Source organism: Hydractinia symbiolongicarpus, chromosome 3 (genome assembly GCF_029227915.1).
Source record: "Hydractinia symbiolongicarpus strain clone_291-10 chromosome 3, HSymV2.1, whole genome shotgun sequence".
Lineage (NCBI taxonomy): Eukaryota > Metazoa > Cnidaria > Hydrozoa > Anthoathecata > Hydractiniidae > Hydractinia > Hydractinia symbiolongicarpus.
The window spans coordinates 8,418,182-8,438,049 of record NC_079877.1 but is presented as its reverse complement, the minus strand read 5'-3'; the positions used below and the strand labels follow the sequence as shown (position 1 = coordinate 8,438,049).

Here is a 19,868-nt window from a genome sequence, read left to right as displayed (position 1 = left end):
AATCCTCTTATGACCATTGGCAACTACTGAAATTAGTATAAAAATAAATAAATTAAAAACATCGTCTTGGAGGATCCGGGCATCGATCCCGGTACCTCTCGCATGCAAAGCGAGCGCTCTACCATGTGAGCTAATCCCCCTGGAAATGGTAAAAAGGTCATAGTTCGAGTGCTGTTCGCAATACTAAACTACACCTTACATCAGACACATTTCAGCTTACCTACCTTCAGCAGAGTGGCGCAGAGGAAGCGTGCTGGGCCCATAACCCAGAGGTCGGTGGATCGAAACCACCCTCTGCTACGTGCGAGCTATCGCATCATTTTAAAAACCACGTCATACTACAAACGTGACATGACCTGCATAGTCCTGCACAAGAACTGTACGATGCTACATCCACCGATAGCTCAGTTGGTAGAGCGGAGGACTGTAGACGAACTTATACCACTCAGGCATCCTTAGGTCGCTGGTTCAAATCCGGCTCGGTGGACTTGCATTTTAGGCCTAAAATTTTGTGTGGCAGGGAAAAGTTGTCGGAAGTGGGATTCAAACCCACGCCCTCATTCGAGGACCAGAATTCTCCACGCGATGAGTGGAAGAACATTTTGTCTTGAGTCTGGCGCCTTAGACCGCTCGGCCATCCCGACATGACACGAACGCTGCTGCAAATTGCTCTGCGCAAATTTCATTTATTTTACGCCTATGGAAAAGGCATTGGAGAACCCGGGCATCGATCCCGGTACCTCTCGCATGCTAAGCGAGCGCTCTACCATCTGAGCTAGTTCCCCATCAAGTTTGCTTCGCCTTTGCCACTCCGCAAATGTTACGTTATTCATCCTCTTTCGACAAGACATTGTGGTGAAAGTTAGTTCACCATCGTACCAAATAATTGTTACGCCCGATGAGGGACTCGAACCCGCGACCCTCAGTTTAAAAGTCTGATGCTCTACCGACTGATCTAACCGGGCGTAAATCTGTAATCCCGGACAGTCCCGCGAACGCTACTGACGTGAAACGAAACATTGACAAGATAAAAAGAACCTCCCCGGCGGGGAATCGAACCCCGGTCTCCCGCGTGACAGGCGGGGATACTTACCACTATACTACCAAGGACGAGTTCATATTTAAATAATATGTTCGCGATGGCGTCAATGCCCGAATGTCACACGGTCGATCATGTTAAAAGCTGAAACTGTGTATACTGTCAATGCGAAATTAAACAGCAAGAAATGCTCTAGACATATGCAGCGCGGTTTAGTATTATTATTATTATTATTAATACCAGGTAATCTTAGGAGCATCATAAATCCTCTTATGACCATTGGCAACTACTGAAATTAGTATAAAAATAAATAAATTAAAAACATCGTCTTGGAGGATCCGGGCATCGATCCCGGTACCTCTCGCATGCAAAGCGAGCGCTCTACCATGTGAGCTATTCCCCCTGGAAATGGTAAAAAGGTCATAGTTCGAGTGCTGTTCGCAATACTAAACTACACCTTACATCAGACACATTTCAGCTTACCTACCTTCAGCAGAGTGGCGCAGAGGAAGCGTGCTGGGCCCATAACCCAGAGGTCGGTGGATCGAAACCACCCTCTGCTACGTGCGAGCTATCGCATCATTTTAAAAACCACGTCATACTACAAACGTGACATGACCTGCATAGTCCTGCACAAGAACTGTACGATGCTACATCCACCGATAGCTCAGTTGGTAGAGCGGAGGACTGTAGACGAACTTATACCACTCAGGCATCCTTAGGTCGCTGGTTCAAATCCGGCTCGGTGGACTTGCATTTTAGGCCTAAAATTTTGTGTGGCAGGGAAAAGTTGTCGGAAGTGGGATTCGAACCCACGCCCTCATTCGAGGACCAGAATTCTCCACGCGATGAGTGGAAGAACATTTTGTCTTGAGTCTGGCGCCTTAGACCGCTCGGCCATCCCGACATGACACGAACGCTGCTGCAAATTGCTCTGCGCAAATTTCATTTATTTTACGCCTCTGGAAAAGGCATTAGAGAACCCGGGCATCGATCCCGGTACCTCTCGCATGCTAAGCGAGCGCTCTACCATCTGAGCTAGTTCCCCATCAAGTTTGCTTCGCCTTTGCCACTCCGCAAATGTTACGTTATTCATCCTCTTTCGACAAGACATTGTGGTGAAAGTTAGTTCACCATCGTACCAAATAATTGTTACGCCCGATGAGGGACTCGAACCCGCGACCCTCAGATTAAAAGTCTGATGCTCAACCGACTGAGCTAACCGGGCGTAAATCTGTATTCCCGGACAGTCCCGCGAACGCTACTGACGTGAAACGAAACATTGACAAGATAAAAAGAACCTCCCCGGCGGGGAATCGAACCCCGGTCTCCCGCGTGACAGGCGGGGATACTTACCACTATACTACCGAGGACGAGTTCATATTTAAATAATATGTTCGCGATGGCGTCAATGCCCGAATGCCACACGGTCGATCATGTTAAAAGCTGAAACTGTGTATATTGTCAAATCGAAATTAAACAGCAAGAAATGCTCTAGACATATGCAGCGCGGTTTAGTATTATTATTATTATTATTATTATTAATACCAGGTAATCTTAGGAGCATCATAAATCCTCTTAGGACCATTGGCAACTACTGAAATTAGTATAAAAATAAATAAATTAAAAACATCGTCTTGGAGGATCCGGGCATCGATCCCAGTAGCTCTCGCATGCAAAGCGAGCGCTCTACCATGTGAGCTAATCCCCCTGGAACTGGTAAAAATGTCATAGTTCGAGTGCTGTTCGCAATACTAAACTACACCTTACATCAGACACATTTCAGCTTACCTACCTTCAGCAGAGTGGCGCAGAGGAAGCGTGCTGGGCCCATAACCCAGAGGTCAGTGGATCGAAACCACCCTCTGCTACGTGCGAGCTATAGCATCATTTTAAAAACCACGTCATACTACAAACGTGACATGACCTGCATAGTTCTTCACAAGAACTGTACGATGCTACATCCACCGATAGCTCAGTTGGTAGAGCGGAGGACTGTAGACGAACTTATACCACTCAGGCATCCTTAGGTCGCTGGTTCAAATCCGGCTCGGTGGACTTGCATTTTAGGCCTAAAATTTTGTGTGGCAGGGAAAAGTTGTCGGAAGTGGGATTCGAACCCACGCCCTCATTCGAGGACCAGAATTCTCCACGCGATGAGTGGAAGAACATTTTGTCTTGAGTCTGGCGCCTTAGACCTCTCGGCCATCCCAACATGACACGAACGCTGCTGCAAATTGCTCTGCGCAAATTTCATTTATTTTACGCCTATGGAAATGGCATTGGAGAACCCGGGCATCGATCCCAGTACCTCTCGCATGCTAAGCGAGCGCTCTACCATCTGAGCTAGTTCCCCATCAAGTTTGCTTCGCCTTTGCCACTCCGCAAATGTTACGTTATTCATCCTCTTTCGACAAGACATTGTGGTGAAAGTTAGTTCACCATCGTACCAAATAATTGTTACGCCCGATGAGGGACTCGAACCCGCGACCCTCAGATTAAAAGTCTGATGCTCTATCGACTGAGCTAACCGGGCGTAAATCTGTATTCCCGGACAGTCCCGCGAACGCTACTGACGTGAAACGAAACATTGACAAGATAAAAAGAACCTCCCCGGCGGGGAATCGAACCCCGGTCTCCCGCGTGACAGGCAGGGATACTTACCACTATACTACCGAGGACGAGTTCATATTTAAATAATATGTTCGCGATGGCGTCAATGCCCGAATGCCACACGTTCGATCATGTTAAAAGCTCAAACTGTGTATATTGTCAATGCGAAATTAAACAGCAAGAAATGCTCTACACATATGCAGCGCGGTTTAGTATTATTATTATTATTATTATTATTATTATTATTAATACCAGGTAATCTTAGGAGCATCATAAATCCTCTTATGACCATTGGCAACTACTGAAATTAGTATAAAAATAAATAAATTAAAAACATCGTCTTGGAGGATCCGGCCATCGATCCCGGTACCTCTCGCATGCAAAGCGAGCGCTCTACCATGTGAGCTAATCCCCCTGGAAATGGTAAAAAGGTCATAGTTCAAATGCTGTTCGCAATACTAAACTACACCTTACATCAGACACATTTCAGCTTACCTACCTTCAGCAGAGTGGCGCAGAGGAAGCGTGCTGGGCCCATAAATTAGAGGTCGGTGAATCGAAACCACCCTCTGCTACGTGCGAGCTATCGCATCATTTTAAAAACCACGTCATACTACAAACGTGACATGACCTGCATAGTCCTGCACAAGAACTGTACGATGCTACATCCACCGATAGCTCAGTTGGTAGAGCGGAGGACTGTAGACGAACTTATACCACTCCGGCATCCTTAGGTCGCTGGTTCAAATCCGGCTCGGTGGACTTGCATTTTAGGCCTAAAATTTTGTGTGGCAGGGAAAAGTTGTCGGAAGTGGGATTCGAACCCACGCCCTCATTCGAGGACCAGAATTCTCCACGCGATGAGTGGAAGAACATTTTGTCTTGAGTCTGGCGCCTTAGACCGCTCGGCCATCCCGACATGACACGAACGCTGCTGCAAATTGCTCTGCGCAAATTTCATTTATTTTACGCCTATGGAAAAGGCATTGGAGAACCCGGGCATCGATCCCGGTACCTCTCGCATGCTAAGCGAGCGCTCTACCATCTGAGCTAGTTCCCCATCAAGTTTGCTTCGCCTTTGCCACTCCGCAAATGTTACGTTATTCATCCTCTTTCGACAAGACATTGTGGTGAAAGTTAGTTCACCATCGTACCAAATAATTGTTACGCCCGATGAGGGACTCGAACCCGCGACCCTCAGATTAAAAGTCTGATGCTCTACCGACTGAGCTAACCGGGCGTAAATCTGTATTCCCGGACAGTCCCGCGAACGCTACTGACGTGAAACGAAACATTGACAAGATAAAAAGAACCTCCTCGGCGGGGAATCGAACCCCGGTCTCCCGCGTGACAGGCGGGGATACTTACCACTATACTACCGAGGACGAGTTCATATTTAAATAATATGTTCGCGATGGCGTCAATGCCCGAATGCCACACGGTCGATCATGTTAAAAGCTGAAACTGTGTATATTGTCAAATCGAAATTAAACAGCAAGAAATGCTCTAGACATATGCAGCGCGGTTTAGTATTATTATTATTATTATTATTATTAATACCAGGTAATCTTAGGAGCATCATAAATCCTCTTAGGACCATTGGCAACTACTGAAATTAGTATAAAAATAAATAAATTAAAAACATCGTCTTGGAGGATCCGGGCATCGATCCCGGTACCTCTCGCATGCAAAGCGAGCGCTCTACCATGTGAGCTAATCCCCCTGGAACTGGTAAAAATGTCATAGTTCGATTGCTGTTCGCAATACTAAACTACACCTTACATCAGACACATTTCAGCTTACCTACCTTCAGCAGAGTGGCGCAGAGGAAGCGTGCTGGGCCCATAACCCAGAGGTCGGTGGATCGAAACCACCCTCTGCTACGTGCGAGCTATCGCATCATTTTAAAAACCACGTCATACTACAAACGTGACATGACCTGCATAGTCCTTCACAAGAACTGTACGATGCTACATCCACCGATAGCTCAGTTGGTAGAGCGGAGGACTGTAGACGAACTTATACCACTCAGGCATCCTTAGGTCGCTGGTTCAAATCCGGCTCGGTGGACTTGCATTTTAGGCCTAAAATTTTGTGTGGCAGGGAAAAGTTGTCGGAAGTGGGATTCGAACCCACGCCCTCATTCGAGGACCAGAATTCTCCACGCGATGAGTGGAAGAACATTTTGTCTTGAGTCTGGCGCCTTAGACCGCTCGGCCATCCCAACATGACACGAACGCTGCTGCAAATTGCTATGCGCAAATTTCATTTATTTTACGCCTATGGAAAAGGCATTGGAGAACCCGGGCATCGATCCCGGTACCTCTCGCATGCTAAGCGAGCGCTCTACCATCTGAGCTAGTTCCCCATCAAGTTTGCTTCGCCTTTGCCACTCCGCAAATGTTACGTTATTCATCCTCTTTCGACAAGACATTGTGGTGAAAGTTAGTTCACCATCATACCAAATAATTGTTACGCCCGATGAGGGACTCGAACCCGCGACCCTCAGATTAAAAGTCTGATGCTCTACCGACTGAGCTAACCGGCGTAAATCTGTATTCCCGGACAGTCCCGCGAACGCTACTGACGTGAAACGAAACATTGACAAGATAAAAAGAACCTCCCCGGCGGGGAATCGAACCCCGGTCTCCCGCGTGACAGGCGGGGATACTTACCACTATACTACCGAGGACGAGTTCATATTTAAATAATATGTTCGCGATGGCGTCAATGCCCGAATGCCACACGGTCGATCATGTTAAAAGCTGAAACTGTGTATATTGTCAATGCGAAATTAAACAGCAAGAAATGCTCTACACATATGCAGCGCGGTTTAGTATTATTGTTATTATTATTATTATTATTATTATTAATACCAGGTAATCTTAGGAGCATCATAAATCCTCTTATGACCATTGGCAACTACTGAAATTAGTATAAAAATAAATAAATTAAAAACATCGTCTTGGAGGATCCGGCCATCGATCCCGGTACCTCTCGCATGCAAAGCGAGCGCTCTACCATGTGAGCTAATCCCCCTGGAAATGGTAAAAAGGTCATAGTTCGAGTGCTGTTCGCAATACTAAACTACACCTTACATCAGACACATTTCAGCTTACCTACCTTCAGCAGAGTGGCGCAGAGGAAGCGTGCTGGGCCCATAAATTAGAGGTCGGTGGATCGAAACCACCCTCTGCTACGTGCGAGCTATCGCATCATTTTAAAAACCACGTCATACTACAAACGTGACATGACCTGCATAGTCCTGCACAAGAACTGTACGATGCTACATCCACCGATAGCTCAGTTGGTAGAGCGGAGGACTGTAGACGAACTTATACCACTCAGGCATCCTTAGGTCGCTGGTTCAAATCCGGCTCGGTGGACTTGCATTTTAGGCTTAAAATTTTGTGTGGCAGGGAAAAGTTGTCGGAAGTGGGATTCGAACCCACGCCCTCATTCGAGGACCAGAATTCTCCACGCGATGAGTGGAAGAACATTTTGTCTTGAGTCTGGCGCCTTAGACCGCTCGGCCATCCCGACATGACACGAACGCTGCTGCAAATTGCTCTGCGCAAATTTCATTTATTTTACGCCTATGGAAAAGGCATTGGAGAACCCGGGCATCGATCCCGGTACCTCTTGCATGCTAAGCGAGCGCTCTACCATCTGAGCTAGTTCCCCATCAAGTTTGCTTCGCCTTTGCCACTCCGCAAATGTTACGTTTTTCATCCTCTTTCGACAAGACATTGTGGTGAAAGTTAGTTCACCATCGTACCAAATAATTGTTACGCCCGATGAGGGACTCGAACCCGCGACCCTCAGATTAAAAGTCTGATGCTCTACCGACTGAGCTAACTGGGCGTAAATCTGTATTCCCGGACAGTCCCGCGAACGCTACTGACGTGAAACGAAACATTGACAAGATAAAAAGAACCTCCCCGGCGGGGAATCGAACCCCGGTCTCCCGCGTGACAGGCGGGGATACTTACCACTATACTACCGAGGACGAGTTCATATTTAAATAATATGTTCGCGATGGCGTCAATGCCCGAATGCCACACGGTCGATCATGTTAAAAGCTGAAACTGTGTATATTGTCAATGCGAAATTAAACAGCAAGAAATGCTCTAGACATATGCAGCGCGGTTTAGTATTATTATTATTATTATTAATAATACCAGGTAATCTTAGGAGCATCATAAATCCTCTTATGACCATTGGCAACTACTGAAATTAGTATAAAAATAAATAAATTAAAAACATCGTCTTGGAGGATCCGGGCATCGATCCCGGTACCTCTCGCATGCAAAGCGAGCGCTCTACCATGTGAGCTAATCCCCCTGGAAATGGTAAAAAGTTCATAGTTCGAGTGCTGTTCGCAATACTAAACTACACTTTACATCAGACACATTTCAGCTTACCTACCTTCAGCAGAGTGGCGCAAAGGAAGCGTGCTGGGCCCATAACCCAGAGGTCGGTGGATCGAAACCACCCTCTGCTACGTGCGAGCTATCGCATCATTTTAAGAACCACGTCATACTACAAACGTGACATGACCTGCATAGTCCTGCACAAGAACTGTACGATGCTACATCCACCGATAGCTCAGTTGGTAGAGCGGAGGACTGTAGACGAACTTATACCACTCAGGCATCCTTAGGTCGCTGGTTCAAATCCGGCTCGGTGGACTTGCATTTTAGGCCTAAAATTTTGTGTGGCAGGGAAAAGTTGTCGGAAGTGGGATTCGAACCCACGCCCTCATTCGAGGACCAGAATTCTCCACGCGATGAGTGGAAGAACATTTTGTCTTGAGTCTGGCGCCTTAGACCGCTCGGCCATCCCGACATGACACGAACGCTGCTGCAAATTGCTCTGCGCAAATTTCATTTATTTTACACCTATGGAAAAGGCATTGGAGAACCCGGGCCTCGATCCCGGTACCTCTCGCATGCTAAGCGAGCACTCTACCATCTGAGCTAGTTCCCCATCAAGTTTGCTTCGCCTTTTCCACTCCGCAAATGTTACGTTATTCATCCTCTTTCGACAAGACATTGTGGTGAAAGTTAGTTCACCATCGTACCAAATATTTGTTACGCCCGATGAGGGACTCGAACCCGCGACCCTCAGATTAAAAGTCTGATGCTCTACCGACTGAGCTAACCGGGCGTAAAACTGTATTCCCGGACAGTCCCGCGAACGCTACTGACGTGAAACGAAACATTGACAAGATAAAAAGAACCTCCCCGGCGGGGAATCGAACCCCGGACTCCCGCGTGACAGGCAGGGATACTTACCACTATACTACCGAGGACGAGTTCATATTTAAATAATATGTTCGCGATAGCGTCAATGCCCGAATGCCACACGGTCGATCATGTTAAAAGCTGAAACTGTGTATATTGTCAATGCGAAATTAAACAGCAAGAAATGCTCTAGACATATGCAGCGCGGTTTAGTATTATTATTATTATTATTAATACCAGGTAATCTTAGGAGCATCATAAATCCTCTTATGACCATTGGCAACTACTGAAATTAGTATAAAAATAAATAAATAAATTAAAAACATCGTCTTGGAGGATCCGGGCATCGATCCCGGTACCTCTCGCATGCAAAGCGAGCGCTCTACTATGTGAGCTAATCCCCCTGGAAATGGTAAAAAGGTCATAGTTCGAGTGCTGTTCGCAATACTAAACTACACCTTACATCAGACACATTTCAGCTTACCTACCTTCAGCAGAGTGGCGCAGAGGAAGCGTGCTGGGCCCATAACCCAGAGGTCGGTGGATCGAAACCACACTCTGCTACGTGGGAGCTATCGCATCATTTTAAAAACCACGTCATACTACAAACGTGACATGACCTGCATAGTCCTGCACAAGAACTGTACGATGCTACATCCACCGATAGCTCAGTTGGTAGAGCGGAGGACTGTAGACGAACTTATACCACTCAGGCATCCTTAGGTCGCTGGTTCAAATCCGGCTCGGTGGACTTGCATTTTAGGCCTAAAATTTTGTGTGGCAGGGAAAAGTTGTCGAAAGTGGGATTCGAAACCACGCCCTCATTCGAGGACCAGAATTCTCCACGCGATGAGTGGAAGAACATTTTGTCTTGAGTCTGGCGCCTGAGACTGCTCGGCCATCCCAACATGACACGAACGCTGCTGCAAATTGCTCTGCGCAAATTTCATTTATTTTACGCCTATGGAAAAGGCATTGGAGAACCCGGGCATCAATCCCGGTACCTCTGGCATGCTAAGCGAGCGCTCTACCATCTGAGCTAGTTCCCCATCAAGTTTGCTTCGCCTTTGCCACTCCGCAAATGTTACGTTATTCATCCTCTTTCGACAAGACATTGTGGTGAAAGTTAGTTCACCATCGTACCAAATAATTGTTACGCCCGATGAGGGACTCGAACCCGCGACCCTCAGATTAAAAGTCTGATGCTCTACCGACTAAGCTAACCGGGCGTAAATCTGTATTCCCGGACAGTCCCGCGAACGCTACTGACGTGAAACGAAACATTGACAAGATAAAAAGAACCTCCCCGGCGGGGGATCGAACCCCGGTCTCCCGCGTGACAGGCGGGGATACTTACCACTATACTACCGAGGACGAGTTCATATTTAAATAATATGTTCGCGATGGCGTCAATGCCCGAATGCCACACGGTCGATCATGTTAAAAGCTGAAACTGTGTATATTGTCAATGCGAAATTAAACAGCAAGAAATGCTCTAGACATATGCAGCGCGGTTTAGTATTATTATTATTATTATTAATATTAATACCAGGTAATCTTAGGAGCATCATAAATCCTCTTATGACCATTGGCAACTACTGAAATTAGTATCAAAATATATAAATTAAAAACATCGTCTTGGAGGATCCGGGCATCGATCCCGGTACCTCTCGCATGCAAAGCGAGCGCTCTACCATGTAAGCTAATCCCCCTGGAAATGGTAGAAAGGTCATAGTTCGAGTGCTGTTCGCAATACTAAACTACACCTTACATCAGACACATTTCAGCTTACCTACCTTCAGCAGAGTGGCGCAGAGGAAGCGTGCTGGGCCCATAACCCAGAGGTCGGTGGATCGAAACCACCCTCTGCTACGTGCGAGCTATCGCATCATTTTAAAAACCACGTCATACTACAAACGTGACATGACCTGCATAGTCCTGCACAAGAACTGTACGATGCTACATCCACCGATAGCTCAGTTGGTAGAGCGGAGGACTGTAGACGAACTTATACCACTCAGGCATCCTTAGGTCGCTGGTTCAAATCCGGCTCGGTGGACTTGCATTTTAGGCCTAAAATTTTGTGTGGCAGGGAAAAGTTGTCGGAAGTGGGATTCGAACCCACGCCCTCATTCGAGGACCAGAATTCTCCACGCGATGAGTGGAAGAACATTTTGTCTTGAGTCTGGCGCCTTAGACCGCTCGGCCATCCCGACATGACACGAACGCTGCTGCAAATTGCTCTGCGCAAATTTCATTTATTTTACGCCTATGGAAAAGGCATTGGAGAACCCGGGCATCGATCCCGGTACCTCTCGCATGCTAAGCGAGCGCTCTACCATCTGAACTAGTTTCCCATCAAGTTTGCTTCGCCTTTGCCACTCCGCAAAGGTTACGTTATTCATCCTCTTTCGACAAGACATTGTGGTGAAAGTTAGTTCACCATCGTACCAAATAATTGTTACGCCCGATGAGGGACTCGAACCCGCGACCCTCAGATTAAAAGTCTGATGCTCTACCGACTGAGCTAACCGGGCGTAAATCTGTATTCCCGGACAGTCCCGCGAACGCTACTGACGTGAAACGAAACATTGACAAGATAAAAAGAACCTCCCCGGCGGGGAATTGAACCCGGTCTCCCGCGTGAAAGGCGGGGATACTTACCACTATACTACCGAGGACGAGTTCATATTTAAATAATATGTTCGCGATGGCGTCAATGCCCGAATGCCACACGGTCGATCATGTTAAAAGCTGAAACTGTGTATATTGTCAATGCGAAATTAAACAGCAAGAAATGCTCTAGACATATGCAGCGCGGTTTAGTATTATTATTATTATTATTATTATTATTATTAATACCAGGTAATCTTAGGAGCATCATAAATCCTCTTATGACCATTGGCAACTACTGAAATTAGTAAAAAAATAAATAAATTAAAAACATCGTCTTGGAGGATCCGGGCATCGATCCCGGTACCTCTCGCATGCAAAGCGAGCGCTCTACCATGTGAGCTAATCCCCCTGGAAATGGTAAAAAGGTCATAGTTCGAGTGCTGTTCGCAATACTAAACTACACCTTACATCAGACACATTTCAGCTTACCTACCTTCAGCAGAGTGGCGCAGAGGAAGCGTGCTGGGCCCATAACCCAGAGGTAGGTGGATCGAAACCACCCTCTGCTACGTGCGAGCTATCGCATCATTTTAAAAACCACGTCATACTACAAACGTGACATGACCTGCATAGTCCTGCACAAGAACTGTACGATGCTACATCCACCGATAGCTCAGTAGGTAGAGCGGAGGACTGTAGACGAACTTGTACCACTCAGGCATCCTTAGGTCACTGGTTCAAATCCGGCTCGGTGGACTTGCATTTTAGGCCTAAAATTTTGTGTGGCAGGGAAAAGTTGTCGGAAGTGGGATTTGAACCCACGCCCTCATTCGAGGACCAGAATTCTCCACGCGATGAGTGGAAGAACACTTTGTCTTGAGTCTGGCGCCTTAGACTGCTCGGCCATCCCGACATGACACGAACGCTGCTGCAAATTGCTCTGCGCAAATTTCATTTATTTTACGCCTATGGAAAAGGCATTGGAGAACCCGGGCATCGATCCCGGTACCTCTCGCATGCTAAGCGAGCGCTCTACCATGTGAGCTAGTTCCCCATCAAGTTTGCTTCGCCTTTGCCACTCCGCAAATGTTACGTTATTCATCCTCTTTCGACAAGACATTGTGGTGAAAGTTAGTTCACCATCGTACCAAATAATTGTTACGCCCGATGAGGGACTCGAACCCGCGACCCTCAGATTAAAAGACTGATGCTCTACCGACTGAGCTAACCGGGCGTAAATCTGTATTCCCGGACAGTCCCGCGAACGCTACTGACGTGAAACGAAACATTGACAAGATAAAAAGAACCTCCCCGGCGGGGAATTGAACCCTGGTCTCCCGCGTGACAGGCGGGGATACTTACCACTATACTACCGAGGACGAGTTCATATTTAAATAATATGTTCGCGATGGCGTCAATGCCCGAATGCCACACGGTCGATCATGTTAAAAGCTGAAACTGTGTATATTGTCAATGCGAAATTAAACAGCAAGAAATGCTCTAGACATATGCAGCGCGGTTTAGTATTATTATTATTATTATTATTAATACCAGGTAATCTTAGGAGCATCATAAATCCTCTTATGACCATTGGCAACTACTGAAATTAGTATAAAAATAAATAAATAAATTAAAAACATCGTCTTGGAGGATCCGGGCATCGATCCTGGTACCTCTCGCATGCAAAGCGAGCGCTCTACTATGTGAGCTAATCCCCCTGGAAATGGTAAAAAGGTCATAGTTCTAGTGCTGTTCGCAATACTAAACTACACCTTACATCAGACACATTTCAGCTTACCTACCTTCAGCAGAGTGGCGCAGAGGAAGCGTGCTGGGCCCATAACCCAGAGGTCGGTGGATCGAAACCGCACTCTGCTACGTGCGAGCTATCGCATCATTTTAAAAACCACGTCATACTACAAACGTGATATGACCTGCATAGTCCTGCACAAGAACTGTACCATGCTACATCCACCGATAGCTCAGTTGGTAGAGCGGAGGACTGTAGACGAACTTATACCACTCAGGCATCCTTAGGTCGCTGGTTCAAATCCGGCTCGGTGGACTTGCATTTTAGGCCTAAAATTTTGTGTGGCAGGGAAAAGTTGTCGGAAGTGGGATTCGAACCCACGCCCTCATTCGAGGACCAGAATTCTCCACGCGATGAGTGGAAGAACATTTTGTCTTGAGTCTGGCGCCTTAGACCGCTCGGCCATCCCGACATGACACGAACGCTGCTGCAAATTGCTCTGCGCAAATTTCATTTATTTTACGCCTATGGAAAAGGCATTGGAGAACCCGGGCATCGATCCCGGTACCTCTCGCATGCTAAGCGAGCGCTCTACCATCTGAGCTAGTTCCCCATCAAGTTTGCTTCGCCTTTGCCACTCCGCAAATGTTACGTTATTCATCCTCTTTCGACAAGACATTGGGGTGAAAGTTAGTTCACCATCGTACCAAATAATTGTTACGCCCGATGAGGGACTCGAACCCGCGACCCTCAGATTAAAAGTCTGATGCTCTACCGACTGAGCTAACCGGGCGTAAATCTGTATTCCCGGACAGTCCCGCGAACGCTACTGACGTGAAACGAAACATTGACAAGATAAAAAGAACCTCCCCGGCGGGGAATCGAACCCCGGTCTCCCGCGTGACAGGCAGGGATACTTACCACTATACTACCGAGGACGAGTTCATATTTAAATAATATGTTCGCGATAGCGTCAATGCCCGAATGCCACACGGTCGATCATGTTAAAAGCTGAAACTGTGTATATTGTCAATGCGAAATTAAACAGCAAGAAATGCTCTAGACATATGCAGCGCGGTTTAGTATTATTATTATTATTATTATTATTAATACCAGGTAATCTTAGGAGCATCATAAATCCTCTTATGACCATTGGCAACTACTGAAATTAGTATAAAAATAAATAAATTAAAAACATCGTCTTGGAGGATCCGGGCATCGATCCCGGTACCTCTCGCATGCAAAGCGAGCGCTCTACCATGTGAGCTAATCCCCCTGGAAATGGTAAAAAGGTCATAGTTCGAGTGCTGTTCGCAATACTAAACTACACCTTACATCAGACACATTTCAGCTTACCTACCTTCAGCAGAGTGGCGCAGAGGAAGCGTGCTGGGCCCATAACCCAGAGGTCGGTGGATCGAAACCACCCTCTGCTACGTGCGAGCTATCGCATCATTTTAAAAACCACGTCATACTACAAACGTGACATGACCTGCATAGTCCTGCACAAGAACTGTACGATGCTACATCCACCGATAGCTCAGTTTGTAGAGCGGAGGACTGTAGACGAACTTATACCACTCAGGCATCCTTAGGTCGCTGGTTCAAATCCGGCTCGGTGGACTTGCATTTTAGGCCTAAAATTTTGTGTGGCAGGGAAAAGTTGTCGGAAGTGGGATTCGAACCCACGCCCTCATTCGAGGACCAGAATTCTCCACGCGATGAGTGGAAGAACATTTTGAGTCTGGCGCCTTAGACCGCTCGGCCATCCCGACATGACACGAACGCTGCTGCAAATTGCTCTGCGCAAATTTCATTTATTTTACGCCTTTGTAAAAGGCATTGGAGAACCCGGGCATCGATCCCGGTACCTCTCGCATGCTAAGCGAGCGCTCTACCATCTGAGCTAGTTCCCCATCAAGTTTGCTTCGCCTTTGCCACTCCGCAAATGTTACGTTATTCATCCTCTTTCGACAAAACATTGTGGTGAAAGTTAGTTCACCATCGTACCAAATAATTGTTACGCCCGATGAGGGACTCGAACCCGCGACCCTCAGATTAAAAGTCTGATGCTCTACCGACTGAGCTAACCGGACGTAAATCTGTATTCCCGGACAGTCCCGCGAACGCTACTGACGTGAAACGAAACATTGAAAAGATAAAAAGAACCTCCCCGGCGGGGAATCGAACCCTGGTCTCCCGCGTGACAGGCGGGGATACTTACCACTATACTACCGAGGACGAGTTCATATTTAAATAATATGTTCGCGATGGCGTCAATGCCCGAATGCCACACGGTCGATCATGTTAAAAGCTGAAACTGTGTATACTGTCAATGCGAAATTAAACAGCAAGAAATGCTCTAGACATATGCAGCGCGATTTAGTATTATTATTATTATTATTAATACCAGGTAATCTTAGGAGCATCATAAATCCTCTTATGACCATTGGCAACTACTGAAATTAGTATAAAAATAAATAAATTAAAAACATCGTCTTGGAGGATCCGGGCATCGATTACCTCTCGCATGCAAAGCGAGCGCTCTACCATGTGAGCTAATCCCCCTGGAAATGGTAAAAAGGTCATAGTTCGAGTGCTGTTCGCAATACTAAACTACACCTTACATCAGACACATTTCAGCTTACCTACCTTCAGCAGAGTGGCGCAGAGGAAGCGTGCTGGGCCCATAACCCAGAGGTCGGTGGATCGAAACCACCCTCTGCTACGTGCGAGCTATCGCATCATTTTAAAAACCATGTCATACTACAAACGTGACATGACCTGCATAGTCCTGCACAAGAACTGTACGATGCTACATCCACCGATAGCTCAGTTGGTAGAGCGGAGGACTGTAGACGAACTTATACCACTCAGGCATCCTTAGGTCGCTGGTTCAAATCCGGCTCGGTGGACTTGCATTTTAGGCCTAAAATTTTGTGTGGCAGGGAAAAGTTGTCGGAAGTGGGATTCGATCCCACGCCCTCATTCGAGGACCAGAATTCTCCACGCGATGAGTGGAAGAACATTTTGTCTTGAGTCTGGCGCCTTAGACCGCTCGGCCATCCCGACATGACACGAACGCTGCTGCAAATTGCTCTGCGCAAATTTCATTTATTTTACGCCTATGGAAAAGGCATTGGAGAACCCGGGCATCGATCCCGGTACCTCTCGCATGCTAAGCGAGCGCTCTACCATCTGAGCTAGTTCCCCATCAAGTTTGCTTCGCCTTTGCCACTCCGCAAATGTTACGTTATTCATCCTCTTTCGACAAGACATTGTGGTGAAAGTTAGTTCACCATCGTACCAAATAATTGTTACGCCCGATGAGGGACTCGAACCCGCGACCCTCAGATTAAAAGTCTGATGCTCTACCGACTGAGCTAACCGGGCGTAAATCTGTATTCCCGGACAGTCCCGCGAACGCTACTGACGTGAAACGAAACATTGACAAGATAAAAAGAACCTCCCCGGCGGGGAATCGAACCCCGGTCTCCCGCGTGACAGGCGGGGATACTTACCACTATACTACCGAGGACGAGTTCATATTTAAATAATATGTTCGCGATGGCGTCAATGCCCGAATGCCACACGGTCGATCATGTTAAAAGCTGAAACTGTGTATATTGTCAATGCGAAATTAAACAGCAAGAAATGCTCTAGACATATGCAGCGCGGTTTAGTATTATTATTATTATTATTATTATTATTAATACCAGGTAATCTTAGGAGCATCATAAATCCTCTTATGACCATTGGCAACTACTGAAATTAGTATAAAAATAAATAAATTAAAAACATCGTCTTGGAGGATCCGGCCATCGATCCCGGTACCTCTCGCATGCAAAGCGAGCGCTCTACCATGTGAGGTAATCCCCCTGGAAATGGTAAAAAGGTCATAGTTCGAGTGCTGTTCGCAATACTAAACTACACCTTACATCAGACACATTTCAGCTTACCTACCTTCAGCAGAGTGGCGCAGAGGAAGCGTGCTGGGCCCATAACCCAGAGGTCGGTGGATCGAAACCACCCTCTGCTACGTGCGAGCTATCGCATCATTTTAAAAACCACGTCATACTACAAACGTGACATGACCTGCATAGTCCTGCACAAGAACTGTACGATGCTACATCCACCGATAGCTCAGTTGGTAGAACGGAGGACTGTAGACGAACTTATACCACTCAGGCATCCTTAGGTCGCTGGTTCAAATCCGGCCCGGTGGACTTGCATTTTAGGCCTAAAATTTTGTGTGGCAGGGAAAAGTTGTCGGAAGTGGGATTCGAACCCACGCCCTCATTCGAGGACCAGAATTCTCCACGCGATGAGTGGAAGAACATTTTGTCTTGAGTCTGGCGCCTTAGACCGCTCGGCCATCCCGACATGACACGAACGCTGCTGCAAATTGCTCTGCGCAAATTTCATTTATTTTACGCCTATGGAAAAGGCATTGGAGAACCCGGGCATCGATCCCGGTACCTCTCGCATGCTAAGCGAGCGCTCTACCATCTGAGCTAGTTCCCCATCAAGTTTGCTTCGCCTTTGCCACTCCGCAAATGTTACGTTATTCATCCTCTTTCGACAAGACATTGTGGTGAAAGTTAGTTCACCATCGTACCAAATAATTGTTACGCCCGATGAGGGACTCGAACCCGCGACCCTCAGATTAAAAGTCTGATGCCCTACCGACTGACCTAACCGGGCGTAAATCTGTATTCCCGGACAGTCCCGCGAACGCTACTGACGTGAAACGAAACATTGACAAGATAAAAAGAACCTCCCCGGCGGGGAATCGAACCCCGGTCTCCCGCGTGACAGGCGGGGATACTTACCACTATACTACCGAGGACGAGTTCATATTTAAATAATATGTTCGCGATGGCGTCAATGCCCGAATGCCACACGGTCGATCATGTTAAAAGCTGAAACTGTGTATATTGTCAATGCGAAATTAAACAGCAAGAAATGCTCTAGACATATGCAGCGCGGTTTAGTATTATTATTATTATTAATACCAGGTAATCTTAGGAGCATCATAAATCCTCTTATGACCATTGGCAACTACTGAAATTAGTATAAAAATAAATAAATAAATTAAAAACATCGTCTTGGAGGATCCGGGCATCGATCCCGGTACCTCTCGCATGCAAAGCGAGCGCTCTACCATGTGAGCTAATCCCCCTGGAAATGGTAAAAAGGTCATAGTTCGAGTGCTGTTCGCAATACTAAACTACACCTTACATCAGACACATTTCAGCTTACCTACCTTCAGCAGAGTGGCGCAGAGGAAGCGTGCTGGGCCCATAACCCAGAGGTCGGTGGGTCGAAACCACCCTCTGCTACGTGCGAGCTATCGCATCATTTTAAAAACCACGTCATACTACAAACGTGACATGACCTGCATAGTCCTGCACAAGAACTGTACGATGCTACATCCACCGATAGCTCAGTTGGTAGAGCGGAGGACTGTAGACGAACTTACACCACTCAGGCATCCTTAGGTCGCTGGTTCAAATCCGGCTCGGTGGACTTGCATTTTAGGCCTAAAGTTTTGTGTGGCAGGGAAAAGTTGTCGGAAGTGGGATTCGAACCCACGCCCTCATTCGAGGACCAGAATTCTCCACGCGATGAGTGGAAGAACATTTTGTCTTGAGTCTGGCGCCTTAGACCGCTCGGCCATCCCGACATGACACGAACGCTGCTGCAAATTGCTCTGCGCAAATTTCATTTATTTTACGCCTATGGAAAAGGCATTGGAGAACCCGGGCATCGATCCCGGTACCTCTCGCATGCTAAGCGAGCGCTCTACCATCTGAGCTAGTTCCCCATCAAGTTTGCTTCGCCTTTGCCACTCCGCAAATGTTACGTTATTCATCCTCTTTCGACAAGACATTGTGGTGAAAGTTAGTTCACCATCGTACCAAATAATTGTTACGCCCGATGAGGGACTCGAACCCGCGACCCTCAGATTAAAAGTCTGATGCTCTACCGACTGACCTAACCGGGCGTAAATCTGTATTCCCGGACAGTCCCGCGAACGCTACTGACGTGAAACGAAACATTGACAAGATAAAAAGAACCTCCCCGGCGGGAAATCGAACCCCGGTCTCCCGCGTGACAGGCGGGGATACTTACCACTATACTACCGAGGACGAGTTCATATTTAAATAATATGTTCGCGATGGCGTCAATGCCCGAATGCCACACGGTCGATCATGTTAAAAGCTGAAACTGTGTATATTGTCAATGCGAAATTAAACAGCAAGAAATGCTCTAGACATATGCAGCGCGATTTAGTATTATTATTATTATTATTAATACCAGGTAATCTTAGGAGCATCATAAATCCTCTTATGACCATTGGCAACTACTGAAATTAGTATAAAAATAAATAAATTAAAAACATCGTCTTGGAGGATCCGGCCATCGATCCCGGTACCTCTCGCATGCAAAGCGAGCGCTCTACCATGTGAGCTAATCCCCCTGGAAATGGTAAAAAGGTCATAGTTCGAGTGCTGTTCGCAATACTAAACTACACCTTACATCAGACACATTTCAGCTTACCTACCTTCAGCAGAGTGGCGCAGAGGAAGCGTGCTGGGCC

The 19,868-nt window shown here is 46.8% G+C and overlaps 69 non-coding genes across 69 annotated transcripts; 13 read left to right on the top strand and 56 right to left on the bottom strand.

The window, feature by feature from the left end:
- Window positions 1-67: 67 nt before the first annotated feature.
- Trnaa-ugc (transfer RNA alanine (anticodon UGC)) lies at window positions 68-140 on the bottom strand. Its single transcript has one exon. It is a non-coding gene; the product is annotated as a tRNA-Ala (tRNA).
- Window positions 141-393: 253 nt separating this feature from the next.
- Window positions 394-487, top strand: Trnay-gua (transfer RNA tyrosine (anticodon GUA)). Its single transcript has 2 exons — window positions 394-430; window positions 452-487. It is a non-coding gene; the product is annotated as a tRNA-Tyr (tRNA).
- Window positions 488-528: 41 nt separating this feature from the next.
- Window positions 529-644, bottom strand: Trnal-caa (transfer RNA leucine (anticodon CAA)). The gene is made up of 2 exons: window positions 607-644; window positions 529-574 (listed from the first exon to the last, which is right to left on the bottom strand). It is a non-coding gene; the product is annotated as a tRNA-Leu (tRNA).
- Window positions 645-712: 68 nt separating this feature from the next.
- On the bottom strand, window positions 713-785 carry Trnaa-agc (transfer RNA alanine (anticodon AGC)). The gene has a single exon. It is a non-coding gene; the product is annotated as a tRNA-Ala (tRNA).
- Window positions 786-1,038: 253 nt separating this feature from the next.
- On the bottom strand, window positions 1,039-1,110 carry Trnad-guc (transfer RNA aspartic acid (anticodon GUC)). Its single transcript has one exon. It is a non-coding gene; the product is annotated as a tRNA-Asp (tRNA).
- A 585-nt stretch (window positions 1,111-1,695) lies between these two features.
- On the top strand, window positions 1,696-1,789 carry Trnay-gua (transfer RNA tyrosine (anticodon GUA)). Its single transcript has 2 exons — window positions 1,696-1,732; window positions 1,754-1,789. It is a non-coding gene; the product is annotated as a tRNA-Tyr (tRNA).
- A 41-nt stretch (window positions 1,790-1,830) lies between these two features.
- On the bottom strand, window positions 1,831-1,946 carry Trnal-caa (transfer RNA leucine (anticodon CAA)). Its single transcript has 2 exons — window positions 1,909-1,946; window positions 1,831-1,876 (listed from the first exon to the last, which is right to left on the bottom strand). It is a non-coding gene; the product is annotated as a tRNA-Leu (tRNA).
- A 68-nt stretch (window positions 1,947-2,014) lies between these two features.
- Trnaa-agc (transfer RNA alanine (anticodon AGC)) lies at window positions 2,015-2,087 on the bottom strand. The gene has a single exon. It is a non-coding gene; the product is annotated as a tRNA-Ala (tRNA).
- Window positions 2,088-2,194: 107 nt separating this feature from the next.
- Trnak-uuu (transfer RNA lysine (anticodon UUU)) lies at window positions 2,195-2,267 on the bottom strand. Its single transcript has one exon. It is a non-coding gene; the product is annotated as a tRNA-Lys (tRNA).
- Window positions 2,268-2,340: 73 nt separating this feature from the next.
- Window positions 2,341-2,412, bottom strand: Trnad-guc (transfer RNA aspartic acid (anticodon GUC)). Its single transcript has one exon. It is a non-coding gene; the product is annotated as a tRNA-Asp (tRNA).
- A 591-nt stretch (window positions 2,413-3,003) lies between these two features.
- On the top strand, window positions 3,004-3,097 carry Trnay-gua (transfer RNA tyrosine (anticodon GUA)). Its single transcript has 2 exons — window positions 3,004-3,040; window positions 3,062-3,097. It is a non-coding gene; the product is annotated as a tRNA-Tyr (tRNA).
- A 41-nt stretch (window positions 3,098-3,138) lies between these two features.
- On the bottom strand, window positions 3,139-3,254 carry Trnal-caa (transfer RNA leucine (anticodon CAA)). Its single transcript has 2 exons — window positions 3,217-3,254; window positions 3,139-3,184 (listed from the first exon to the last, which is right to left on the bottom strand). It is a non-coding gene; the product is annotated as a tRNA-Leu (tRNA).
- A 68-nt stretch (window positions 3,255-3,322) lies between these two features.
- Window positions 3,323-3,395, bottom strand: Trnaa-agc (transfer RNA alanine (anticodon AGC)). Its single transcript has one exon. It is a non-coding gene; the product is annotated as a tRNA-Ala (tRNA).
- A 107-nt stretch (window positions 3,396-3,502) lies between these two features.
- Trnak-uuu (transfer RNA lysine (anticodon UUU)) lies at window positions 3,503-3,575 on the bottom strand. The gene has a single exon. It is a non-coding gene; the product is annotated as a tRNA-Lys (tRNA).
- Window positions 3,576-3,648: 73 nt separating this feature from the next.
- Trnad-guc (transfer RNA aspartic acid (anticodon GUC)) lies at window positions 3,649-3,720 on the bottom strand. The gene has a single exon. It is a non-coding gene; the product is annotated as a tRNA-Asp (tRNA).
- A 600-nt stretch (window positions 3,721-4,320) lies between these two features.
- Window positions 4,321-4,414, top strand: Trnay-gua (transfer RNA tyrosine (anticodon GUA)). Its single transcript has 2 exons — window positions 4,321-4,357; window positions 4,379-4,414. It is a non-coding gene; the product is annotated as a tRNA-Tyr (tRNA).
- Window positions 4,415-4,455: 41 nt separating this feature from the next.
- Trnal-caa (transfer RNA leucine (anticodon CAA)) lies at window positions 4,456-4,571 on the bottom strand. The gene is made up of 2 exons: window positions 4,534-4,571; window positions 4,456-4,501 (listed from the first exon to the last, which is right to left on the bottom strand). It is a non-coding gene; the product is annotated as a tRNA-Leu (tRNA).
- A 68-nt stretch (window positions 4,572-4,639) lies between these two features.
- Trnaa-agc (transfer RNA alanine (anticodon AGC)) lies at window positions 4,640-4,712 on the bottom strand. Its single transcript has one exon. It is a non-coding gene; the product is annotated as a tRNA-Ala (tRNA).
- Window positions 4,713-4,819: 107 nt separating this feature from the next.
- Trnak-uuu (transfer RNA lysine (anticodon UUU)) lies at window positions 4,820-4,892 on the bottom strand. The gene has a single exon. It is a non-coding gene; the product is annotated as a tRNA-Lys (tRNA).
- A 73-nt stretch (window positions 4,893-4,965) lies between these two features.
- On the bottom strand, window positions 4,966-5,037 carry Trnad-guc (transfer RNA aspartic acid (anticodon GUC)). The gene has a single exon. It is a non-coding gene; the product is annotated as a tRNA-Asp (tRNA).
- Window positions 5,038-5,302: 265 nt separating this feature from the next.
- Trnaa-ugc (transfer RNA alanine (anticodon UGC)) lies at window positions 5,303-5,375 on the bottom strand. The gene has a single exon. It is a non-coding gene; the product is annotated as a tRNA-Ala (tRNA).
- Window positions 5,376-5,628: 253 nt separating this feature from the next.
- Trnay-gua (transfer RNA tyrosine (anticodon GUA)) lies at window positions 5,629-5,722 on the top strand. The gene is made up of 2 exons: window positions 5,629-5,665; window positions 5,687-5,722. It is a non-coding gene; the product is annotated as a tRNA-Tyr (tRNA).
- Window positions 5,723-5,763: 41 nt separating this feature from the next.
- Window positions 5,764-5,879, bottom strand: Trnal-caa (transfer RNA leucine (anticodon CAA)). The gene is made up of 2 exons: window positions 5,842-5,879; window positions 5,764-5,809 (listed from the first exon to the last, which is right to left on the bottom strand). It is a non-coding gene; the product is annotated as a tRNA-Leu (tRNA).
- A 68-nt stretch (window positions 5,880-5,947) lies between these two features.
- On the bottom strand, window positions 5,948-6,020 carry Trnaa-agc (transfer RNA alanine (anticodon AGC)). Its single transcript has one exon. It is a non-coding gene; the product is annotated as a tRNA-Ala (tRNA).
- Window positions 6,021-6,272: 252 nt separating this feature from the next.
- Trnad-guc (transfer RNA aspartic acid (anticodon GUC)) lies at window positions 6,273-6,344 on the bottom strand. The gene has a single exon. It is a non-coding gene; the product is annotated as a tRNA-Asp (tRNA).
- A 600-nt stretch (window positions 6,345-6,944) lies between these two features.
- Trnay-gua (transfer RNA tyrosine (anticodon GUA)) lies at window positions 6,945-7,038 on the top strand. The gene is made up of 2 exons: window positions 6,945-6,981; window positions 7,003-7,038. It is a non-coding gene; the product is annotated as a tRNA-Tyr (tRNA).
- A 41-nt stretch (window positions 7,039-7,079) lies between these two features.
- On the bottom strand, window positions 7,080-7,195 carry Trnal-caa (transfer RNA leucine (anticodon CAA)). The gene is made up of 2 exons: window positions 7,158-7,195; window positions 7,080-7,125 (listed from the first exon to the last, which is right to left on the bottom strand). It is a non-coding gene; the product is annotated as a tRNA-Leu (tRNA).
- A 248-nt stretch (window positions 7,196-7,443) lies between these two features.
- Trnak-uuu (transfer RNA lysine (anticodon UUU)) lies at window positions 7,444-7,516 on the bottom strand. Its single transcript has one exon. It is a non-coding gene; the product is annotated as a tRNA-Lys (tRNA).
- A 73-nt stretch (window positions 7,517-7,589) lies between these two features.
- Trnad-guc (transfer RNA aspartic acid (anticodon GUC)) lies at window positions 7,590-7,661 on the bottom strand. Its single transcript has one exon. It is a non-coding gene; the product is annotated as a tRNA-Asp (tRNA).
- A 262-nt stretch (window positions 7,662-7,923) lies between these two features.
- On the bottom strand, window positions 7,924-7,996 carry Trnaa-ugc (transfer RNA alanine (anticodon UGC)). The gene has a single exon. It is a non-coding gene; the product is annotated as a tRNA-Ala (tRNA).
- Window positions 7,997-8,249: 253 nt separating this feature from the next.
- Trnay-gua (transfer RNA tyrosine (anticodon GUA)) lies at window positions 8,250-8,343 on the top strand. The gene is made up of 2 exons: window positions 8,250-8,286; window positions 8,308-8,343. It is a non-coding gene; the product is annotated as a tRNA-Tyr (tRNA).
- Window positions 8,344-8,384: 41 nt separating this feature from the next.
- Window positions 8,385-8,500, bottom strand: Trnal-caa (transfer RNA leucine (anticodon CAA)). Its single transcript has 2 exons — window positions 8,463-8,500; window positions 8,385-8,430 (listed from the first exon to the last, which is right to left on the bottom strand). It is a non-coding gene; the product is annotated as a tRNA-Leu (tRNA).
- Window positions 8,501-8,568: 68 nt separating this feature from the next.
- On the bottom strand, window positions 8,569-8,641 carry Trnaa-agc (transfer RNA alanine (anticodon AGC)). Its single transcript has one exon. It is a non-coding gene; the product is annotated as a tRNA-Ala (tRNA).
- A 107-nt stretch (window positions 8,642-8,748) lies between these two features.
- Window positions 8,749-8,821, bottom strand: Trnak-uuu (transfer RNA lysine (anticodon UUU)). The gene has a single exon. It is a non-coding gene; the product is annotated as a tRNA-Lys (tRNA).
- Window positions 8,822-8,894: 73 nt separating this feature from the next.
- Trnad-guc (transfer RNA aspartic acid (anticodon GUC)) lies at window positions 8,895-8,966 on the bottom strand. The gene has a single exon. It is a non-coding gene; the product is annotated as a tRNA-Asp (tRNA).
- A 589-nt stretch (window positions 8,967-9,555) lies between these two features.
- On the top strand, window positions 9,556-9,649 carry Trnay-gua (transfer RNA tyrosine (anticodon GUA)). Its single transcript has 2 exons — window positions 9,556-9,592; window positions 9,614-9,649. It is a non-coding gene; the product is annotated as a tRNA-Tyr (tRNA).
- A 405-nt stretch (window positions 9,650-10,054) lies between these two features.
- Trnak-uuu (transfer RNA lysine (anticodon UUU)) lies at window positions 10,055-10,127 on the bottom strand. Its single transcript has one exon. It is a non-coding gene; the product is annotated as a tRNA-Lys (tRNA).
- Window positions 10,128-10,200: 73 nt separating this feature from the next.
- Trnad-guc (transfer RNA aspartic acid (anticodon GUC)) lies at window positions 10,201-10,272 on the bottom strand. The gene has a single exon. It is a non-coding gene; the product is annotated as a tRNA-Asp (tRNA).
- A 591-nt stretch (window positions 10,273-10,863) lies between these two features.
- Window positions 10,864-10,957, top strand: Trnay-gua (transfer RNA tyrosine (anticodon GUA)). Its single transcript has 2 exons — window positions 10,864-10,900; window positions 10,922-10,957. It is a non-coding gene; the product is annotated as a tRNA-Tyr (tRNA).
- A 41-nt stretch (window positions 10,958-10,998) lies between these two features.
- On the bottom strand, window positions 10,999-11,114 carry Trnal-caa (transfer RNA leucine (anticodon CAA)). Its single transcript has 2 exons — window positions 11,077-11,114; window positions 10,999-11,044 (listed from the first exon to the last, which is right to left on the bottom strand). It is a non-coding gene; the product is annotated as a tRNA-Leu (tRNA).
- Window positions 11,115-11,362: 248 nt separating this feature from the next.
- Trnak-uuu (transfer RNA lysine (anticodon UUU)) lies at window positions 11,363-11,435 on the bottom strand. Its single transcript has one exon. It is a non-coding gene; the product is annotated as a tRNA-Lys (tRNA).
- A 415-nt stretch (window positions 11,436-11,850) lies between these two features.
- On the bottom strand, window positions 11,851-11,923 carry Trnaa-ugc (transfer RNA alanine (anticodon UGC)). The gene has a single exon. It is a non-coding gene; the product is annotated as a tRNA-Ala (tRNA).
- Window positions 11,924-12,311: 388 nt separating this feature from the next.
- Window positions 12,312-12,427, bottom strand: Trnal-caa (transfer RNA leucine (anticodon CAA)). The gene is made up of 2 exons: window positions 12,390-12,427; window positions 12,312-12,357 (listed from the first exon to the last, which is right to left on the bottom strand). It is a non-coding gene; the product is annotated as a tRNA-Leu (tRNA).
- A 68-nt stretch (window positions 12,428-12,495) lies between these two features.
- Trnaa-agc (transfer RNA alanine (anticodon AGC)) lies at window positions 12,496-12,568 on the bottom strand. Its single transcript has one exon. It is a non-coding gene; the product is annotated as a tRNA-Ala (tRNA).
- A 107-nt stretch (window positions 12,569-12,675) lies between these two features.
- On the bottom strand, window positions 12,676-12,748 carry Trnak-uuu (transfer RNA lysine (anticodon UUU)). The gene has a single exon. It is a non-coding gene; the product is annotated as a tRNA-Lys (tRNA).
- Window positions 12,749-12,821: 73 nt separating this feature from the next.
- Trnad-guc (transfer RNA aspartic acid (anticodon GUC)) lies at window positions 12,822-12,893 on the bottom strand. The gene has a single exon. It is a non-coding gene; the product is annotated as a tRNA-Asp (tRNA).
- A 592-nt stretch (window positions 12,894-13,485) lies between these two features.
- On the top strand, window positions 13,486-13,579 carry Trnay-gua (transfer RNA tyrosine (anticodon GUA)). The gene is made up of 2 exons: window positions 13,486-13,522; window positions 13,544-13,579. It is a non-coding gene; the product is annotated as a tRNA-Tyr (tRNA).
- A 41-nt stretch (window positions 13,580-13,620) lies between these two features.
- On the bottom strand, window positions 13,621-13,736 carry Trnal-caa (transfer RNA leucine (anticodon CAA)). Its single transcript has 2 exons — window positions 13,699-13,736; window positions 13,621-13,666 (listed from the first exon to the last, which is right to left on the bottom strand). It is a non-coding gene; the product is annotated as a tRNA-Leu (tRNA).
- Window positions 13,737-13,804: 68 nt separating this feature from the next.
- On the bottom strand, window positions 13,805-13,877 carry Trnaa-agc (transfer RNA alanine (anticodon AGC)). The gene has a single exon. It is a non-coding gene; the product is annotated as a tRNA-Ala (tRNA).
- A 107-nt stretch (window positions 13,878-13,984) lies between these two features.
- Trnak-uuu (transfer RNA lysine (anticodon UUU)) lies at window positions 13,985-14,057 on the bottom strand. The gene has a single exon. It is a non-coding gene; the product is annotated as a tRNA-Lys (tRNA).
- Window positions 14,058-14,130: 73 nt separating this feature from the next.
- Trnad-guc (transfer RNA aspartic acid (anticodon GUC)) lies at window positions 14,131-14,202 on the bottom strand. Its single transcript has one exon. It is a non-coding gene; the product is annotated as a tRNA-Asp (tRNA).
- Window positions 14,203-14,467: 265 nt separating this feature from the next.
- On the bottom strand, window positions 14,468-14,540 carry Trnaa-ugc (transfer RNA alanine (anticodon UGC)). The gene has a single exon. It is a non-coding gene; the product is annotated as a tRNA-Ala (tRNA).
- Window positions 14,541-14,793: 253 nt separating this feature from the next.
- On the top strand, window positions 14,794-14,887 carry Trnay-gua (transfer RNA tyrosine (anticodon GUA)). The gene is made up of 2 exons: window positions 14,794-14,830; window positions 14,852-14,887. It is a non-coding gene; the product is annotated as a tRNA-Tyr (tRNA).
- A 41-nt stretch (window positions 14,888-14,928) lies between these two features.
- Window positions 14,929-15,039, bottom strand: Trnal-caa (transfer RNA leucine (anticodon CAA)). Its single transcript has 2 exons — window positions 15,002-15,039; window positions 14,929-14,974 (listed from the first exon to the last, which is right to left on the bottom strand). It is a non-coding gene; the product is annotated as a tRNA-Leu (tRNA).
- A 68-nt stretch (window positions 15,040-15,107) lies between these two features.
- Trnaa-agc (transfer RNA alanine (anticodon AGC)) lies at window positions 15,108-15,180 on the bottom strand. The gene has a single exon. It is a non-coding gene; the product is annotated as a tRNA-Ala (tRNA).
- Window positions 15,181-15,287: 107 nt separating this feature from the next.
- Trnak-uuu (transfer RNA lysine (anticodon UUU)) lies at window positions 15,288-15,360 on the bottom strand. The gene has a single exon. It is a non-coding gene; the product is annotated as a tRNA-Lys (tRNA).
- Window positions 15,361-15,433: 73 nt separating this feature from the next.
- Window positions 15,434-15,505, bottom strand: Trnad-guc (transfer RNA aspartic acid (anticodon GUC)). Its single transcript has one exon. It is a non-coding gene; the product is annotated as a tRNA-Asp (tRNA).
- Window positions 15,506-16,085: 580 nt separating this feature from the next.
- On the top strand, window positions 16,086-16,179 carry Trnay-gua (transfer RNA tyrosine (anticodon GUA)). Its single transcript has 2 exons — window positions 16,086-16,122; window positions 16,144-16,179. It is a non-coding gene; the product is annotated as a tRNA-Tyr (tRNA).
- A 41-nt stretch (window positions 16,180-16,220) lies between these two features.
- On the bottom strand, window positions 16,221-16,336 carry Trnal-caa (transfer RNA leucine (anticodon CAA)). Its single transcript has 2 exons — window positions 16,299-16,336; window positions 16,221-16,266 (listed from the first exon to the last, which is right to left on the bottom strand). It is a non-coding gene; the product is annotated as a tRNA-Leu (tRNA).
- Window positions 16,337-16,404: 68 nt separating this feature from the next.
- Window positions 16,405-16,477, bottom strand: Trnaa-agc (transfer RNA alanine (anticodon AGC)). Its single transcript has one exon. It is a non-coding gene; the product is annotated as a tRNA-Ala (tRNA).
- Window positions 16,478-16,584: 107 nt separating this feature from the next.
- Window positions 16,585-16,657, bottom strand: Trnak-uuu (transfer RNA lysine (anticodon UUU)). Its single transcript has one exon. It is a non-coding gene; the product is annotated as a tRNA-Lys (tRNA).
- Window positions 16,658-16,730: 73 nt separating this feature from the next.
- Window positions 16,731-16,802, bottom strand: Trnad-guc (transfer RNA aspartic acid (anticodon GUC)). The gene has a single exon. It is a non-coding gene; the product is annotated as a tRNA-Asp (tRNA).
- A 729-nt stretch (window positions 16,803-17,531) lies between these two features.
- Window positions 17,532-17,647, bottom strand: Trnal-caa (transfer RNA leucine (anticodon CAA)). The gene is made up of 2 exons: window positions 17,610-17,647; window positions 17,532-17,577 (listed from the first exon to the last, which is right to left on the bottom strand). It is a non-coding gene; the product is annotated as a tRNA-Leu (tRNA).
- Window positions 17,648-17,715: 68 nt separating this feature from the next.
- Trnaa-agc (transfer RNA alanine (anticodon AGC)) lies at window positions 17,716-17,788 on the bottom strand. The gene has a single exon. It is a non-coding gene; the product is annotated as a tRNA-Ala (tRNA).
- Window positions 17,789-18,041: 253 nt separating this feature from the next.
- On the bottom strand, window positions 18,042-18,113 carry Trnad-guc (transfer RNA aspartic acid (anticodon GUC)). Its single transcript has one exon. It is a non-coding gene; the product is annotated as a tRNA-Asp (tRNA).
- Window positions 18,114-18,373: 260 nt separating this feature from the next.
- On the bottom strand, window positions 18,374-18,446 carry Trnaa-ugc (transfer RNA alanine (anticodon UGC)). The gene has a single exon. It is a non-coding gene; the product is annotated as a tRNA-Ala (tRNA).
- A 253-nt stretch (window positions 18,447-18,699) lies between these two features.
- Window positions 18,700-18,793, top strand: Trnay-gua (transfer RNA tyrosine (anticodon GUA)). The gene is made up of 2 exons: window positions 18,700-18,736; window positions 18,758-18,793. It is a non-coding gene; the product is annotated as a tRNA-Tyr (tRNA).
- Window positions 18,794-18,834: 41 nt separating this feature from the next.
- Window positions 18,835-18,950, bottom strand: Trnal-caa (transfer RNA leucine (anticodon CAA)). Its single transcript has 2 exons — window positions 18,913-18,950; window positions 18,835-18,880 (listed from the first exon to the last, which is right to left on the bottom strand). It is a non-coding gene; the product is annotated as a tRNA-Leu (tRNA).
- A 68-nt stretch (window positions 18,951-19,018) lies between these two features.
- On the bottom strand, window positions 19,019-19,091 carry Trnaa-agc (transfer RNA alanine (anticodon AGC)). Its single transcript has one exon. It is a non-coding gene; the product is annotated as a tRNA-Ala (tRNA).
- Window positions 19,092-19,868: the final 777 nt, after the last annotated feature.